This window comes from Castanea sativa, chromosome 5 (genome assembly GCF_040712315.1).
Source record: "Castanea sativa cultivar Marrone di Chiusa Pesio chromosome 5, ASM4071231v1".
In the NCBI taxonomy this organism is placed as follows: Eukaryota; Viridiplantae; Streptophyta; class Magnoliopsida; order Fagales; family Fagaceae; genus Castanea; species Castanea sativa.
In genome coordinates, this window is record NC_134017.1 from 79,830,945 (window position 1) to 79,836,471 (window position 5,527).

Here is a 5,527-nt window from a genome sequence, read left to right on the forward strand (position 1 = left end):
TAGTTTATCCGATGCCACTAGTGCTAATCTAATTTCTGTTAGATTTTTGGTGCCTTCAGAAGATGTGTTAGATTTTTTGTCCCTAGTGTTAGATTTTTATCCGATGCCACTAGTGCTAACCTTTCTATATTTAAGTGAATATCAGACGCATGATAGAAAACTTGATAAAATGTTGGTTATGAATTTTCTTTGTATGTCATCACCAAGTCATTTATCAAAACATTTTGACTGTACAACATTTAACAAAGCTTTAGGAGCACTGTCATGAGCTTCTTTTAGCAACAGACTTATTCACTTTAATAATTCTAAAAACTTAAAAACTATGTACCAATGTAGAAATATCATACAAAAGAGGAGCAATTTCATTTCTAGTGTTTTCTCTGAATTCCAAAAGCTAAATCAAAGCCAATGAGTATGTACAAAAGAAAATGTCTTTACATCTCACTTGCAGCAAGTTTTCTTAAAGCAAGCATCATTGGCCAATTTTTTGACATCATCAATAGAAAGGAAAGAAAATGCAATGACAACCAAATTGAACCCTGCCTACACACAAAAACCAACTATAAACCATAACATCCAGAACATTGCAGCATCACAAAGTGTATCAAGAACCCATGTACCTCCGTAAACGCAATGCACAGACTATCAATTTTTGGTAACAAAAGACCTTTACATTTTAAAATTTTAGCAATTGAACCCATGTATCTTCTTTTTTTTTTTGGTGGGTGGGGTGTTTTCAATGGACATGCTATGCTTCAGTTAAATCCCTCTCCACACATTAGGTTAAGGAAGGATGGATTATCTAAGGTCTTTGTTACAACCCTAACAGTGTATAGATACTGGCACCTTCTACAAAATATCCATATCTATCAATAAACATACTCAAGCTCTTATAGCCAAGAGTCTTGTAGCCAAGAGTCTTGTAACTCAACAACACTGCCTGCTCTTTTTTGAGAAAATCAGGTTCAAATCCCACCCTAACTATCAAGTAATTAATATATATATATATATATATATTTGAGATTTTATAACTTATTCATACATTCCTATGAAAATCACCAACAATATTCATGTCTAGCGTGTGGATCATCATATGTGACGTGATTAAGTGAGCAGACACACACAATGTCTTCCTTTAGTTCATGTGTTTTGAACAAAAAACAGATGCATAATTGCGAAGTAAAGCTGCAAAACCATTTAGTTCGTAAGCATTCAGTAAACACCAGAAGGCTAAAGTTAAATGCCTTTGTATAACAGAGGGGCTGAGCATGAATTTTCTGTGGTTAATTCATGCTGATTCAGCAATAAGTTTTGGACTAGATACAGTTTCACTCAATTCACAGCCCTTGGTTTCAAAATTGAATGGCAGTATACAAATACCTAAAAAGATTACAATCTCAAAAAGAACAATAGTTGCTGTTTGATGACAATCATGTACAGAACCCACTGCCACAAGAGGACATAACATTCCATCAATTATTCCAGCTGAGCTTGCAATTCTGATGCCTGTTGTTCGAACTTAGGTTTGGAATATCTACATTTCAGTGAAATAAATAAGCATTAAATTCTTGCCACTAATTGAAACACTTTCAAGGATAAACATGAAAAGTAACACTAACAAACAAGAGTAAAGAAACAAACAATCCAACATATTTTTCAACTGCTCATGACTCAATTTTCATAAGAATGTCACTTCCATAGGTTAAAACAATGAGATAAGACAAATTAAAAGTTAACAAGTTGTGAAGACCTTAAAGGCTAAAGCATCTGGATGATATTGGATCAAAATGAAGATTTCAAATGCAATCATCAGAATTCCACAAACAAAAGTAGATTAAAAGAGGTAACTTAATGAGATCCATAACAAAAAGTGATGTAAGGGCTACTTGATTTAGGAAATGGTAATATGCAGTTTTATGTAGGTAGAGACAACATAAAAGATAAACATTTGTTATTCCATATAGCAAGGAAAGCAAAGATAAACATTTCCCATTAGTGTTAATATCTTTAAAGATTGTTATTATAAAAATAAAAATAAAGACATAAGCGAAAAGTCAGTGTCTTTTTTCAGTGAAAGTCAGTGTGTGTACACTGTGCAATGAAGAGTTTGTAACAACAATTAGCCTATTTTAACTTCTCCTGCACCCACTCAATGCCACATATGACATAACTCACAAAAAAAAAGACATTCCATATATACGTGTCACTCTCCAATGAAAGCATACCATGACAACCTCATCCCTAGCATGACTATTCACTACAAAACTATATATGTATATATAATGCTAAGTGGTGATAATACTGCCTTGGTCCTTCCATTGCCTTCTAAAGACACAAAAATCACATCAAACATTGGAATTAAGACAACCCCATCTCTGACAAGGACTCAAAACAAAGACCTTGACAAAATCAGTTCAAGCAAAAAAATTAGACAGTCACATAGATAGATAAATCCCATGGGAGAAAACACAACCATTAATAATAAGAGTACTAGCAATAACAAGAACACCACTACCAACAAAAACAAAGATGGTAATTCAACTTCAACGTTAGTGGACCAGCAAGAGCCAAAAAGAAAAAGGAAAAGCAGCAAGGTATATCAGAAGGGAATACTAGTGATATGGGTGTGACTATTGATATAAGAGAAAATTAAAATTATTTCCAAGACTTAAAGCGATCGATTTAGTCCCTACCTAAGTTAAACTGATGTAATTTAGTCATAATGAAGCCATAACATGTTAGTTTTTAGTTTGACCAAGTTATTTCAGGGACTAAAAGCCATCAATTTGAACTTATGGGACTAAACTCTCACTCATGAACTAAACTGTAAGGTTTTTTTTTTTTTTTTTTTTTTCTCCAAGCAGATTGTATACATTTATCTGGTTTTGCTTTTGCACAGATGTTCAGCTAAAACAGAAAATTTCTAAATTCATCAATAGGATTTAGAAAGTAGGATGAGATAATGTAAATGGATAAACAGAAAAGACTGAAATGCTAAAGGCGAGGTGACTCGCCTTTCCCATAATGAAATTTATAAATTGGCCTGCATTACTTTAGTACTTTAAAAATTACTAACACGTTAAGAATACAAAGAATCTAACATATTTTCAACTGCACATGACTCAATTTTCATATGAATTGTCTCTTCCATAGGTTAAAACAATGAGTTAAGTCAAATTAGGAGTTAAAAAGTTGAGAAGACGTTAAAGCATCTAGATGATATTGGATCCAAATAAAGAGTTCAGATGCAACCATCAGAATTTTCCACAAACAAAAGTTGATGAAAAGAGGTAACTTAATGAGATCCATAAGAAAAAGTGATGTAAGGGCTACCGGATATTATAGGAAATGGTAATATGCAGTTTTATGTAGGCAGAGAGAACATAAAAGCATAAAGTATAGAAAAGAAACATCATATAGCAGGTAAACATCTACCAAGCACTAGCAGGCACTTGTCTCCATCTTCTCTCGGATTTCTGCAAACATGCGAGAGTATTTCTTCTGTAGCTCTTTCCGAGCTATTTCTTCTGGATCTTTCTCTAGCTGTTCCAGATGTAGCGCTGCAATGCTCTCTACTCCTTCAAATCTTTCATTGCTATAATCCGCTCTTTCAACACCAAAGAGATTTTCTGCTTTAGCCCTTCATCTATTTCTTCTAGATCCAGCTCTTCCATATCTACCCAGATGATTGATCCCTCCACATCCAATGCTCTCTTCCAGTCTTCCCCATAATATCTTTCATTGTACTAATCTGATCTTCCAACACAAGATATTCTCTGCTTAGCCTTTCAAAATCTATTTCTTCTAGATCCAGCTCTTCCATATCTACCCGGATTGATCCCTTCTTCAACAATCCCTGCCCCTTCAAAGATTTCACTAGTTCCTCTGGCAGGGCTTTCTCCAATGCAGGCAAATGCAGAACCTGAGTCCACCAAAACGTTCGACCGTCTTGACGAAATTTTTTGTGGGCTTATCCTCTTATGATTTTGCTGTTTCCATGGAAATAAGATACCAAGCAGAGTACAAGTGGCGCCAACAACCCCCACAAGTTTGTAAGGCAAATGAAACTACAAAACAATAATTCAAAGAAACACATAAATTAACCAACCAACAGAACAGCCCTAAAAAAATCTAACAAGAATATAAGAAATTAATTAATAAATATTAACATTATATATATATATATATATATATATATATATATATATATATATATATATATATATATAAAATTCAGATTCTACACAGCAATATAAGAAATTAATTAATTATAATTCAGATTCTAATTCACAAACAGAACAGCTCTAATTAATTAAGTAATTAATCAAACTAACTAGTTAGACTCTAAGAAAGAAATTAATTAATTAAATAAAAAATTACTCAGTCTCCACGCAAAATAAATAAATAATTGAGACTCAGCGCTAATTAAACAAAAATTTATTGGCGAAAGAACAAAAAGAAAAGAAAGAAGAATGAAATTTTACCTTCTTATTCCAAGTGAATTGAGCCACAATTTGAATCTTTGGGTGGATAATAGCCCCAAATGTCCGATCACCTTTAATCACATTCCCATCCCCATAATATGTCTCCAATATTTTGCGACCTTCGTCGTCAACCGTGCCTATCGGCATCAGCCGACCTTCGTCTTTAACCGTGACCATCAGTATCGTCCACATATTCTCTCTCCGATTCTCTTAAAACCCTAATCTGTCAAATTCTCCCTAATATTCTACGAGTATCTGTTTATATAATAGTAGTATATGATTTCGCGGTATTATAAGTCGGTTCGGTTCGGTTCGGCTGGGCTTTTGTCTTTTCGAACCAATTTTTTTTTTCGAACCAATTTTTTAATTGGGCTGGATTGGGCTTTTTCTTTTTAAAAAAAAAAAAAAGATGAATGTAGCTGTCCATTGAATTTCTTGTTCTATCAATATGTTTGTAATTTGTAAATTCCATTATTCTAAATATGTTTTCATAGACCTGTAATACCTGCTTGATTTCAGAGCACTCCTTCACTGTTGCCCTCCCAAAAATCAAACTGTCATCGGCAAAAAATAAATGTGAGATTCTAGGCCCCCTTGTCGATGCCGCAACATCCTTTAACTTCTTATTTCGAACAGCCTTGTGTAGCAGCGTTGACAGTCCTTCAGCACAAATCAGTAATAGATATGGCGACAAAGTGTCCCCTTGGCGTAGCCCTCGCGTCGGAACAATTTGTCCACATGCATGTCCATTGACCCGTATTGCATAAGTGACTGAGGAGACACATCTCATGACCAGGCTGATCCAGTTCTCATGAAATCCCAGTTTGGCCTTGATTTGTTTCGAGCAACCCCATTCCATGTGGTCGTAAGCTTTGCTTATGTCCAGCTTCAATGCCATCTACCCACACTTTCCTTTCTTCAACCTGTTGATGTGATTCATCATCTCATGAGCCACTAGCACATTATCAATGATGAGCCTTTCAGAAATGAAGGCATTTTGATTTTCACAAATTGCATCCTGCAACACCAGCTTCAACCTGTTT

General features: G+C 34.4%; 1 long non-coding RNA gene across 1 annotated transcript; it reads right to left on the minus strand.

The window, feature by feature from the left end:
* Positions 1-1,216: 1,216 nt before the first annotated feature.
* Positions 1,217-4,725, minus strand: LOC142634175 (uncharacterized). Its single transcript, XR_012844067.1, has 3 exons — positions 4,485-4,725; positions 3,436-4,067; positions 1,217-1,534 (listed from the first exon to the last, which is right to left on the minus strand). It is a non-coding gene; the product is annotated as an uncharacterized LOC142634175 (long non-coding RNA).
* Between the last annotated feature and the right edge of the window lie 802 nt (positions 4,726-5,527).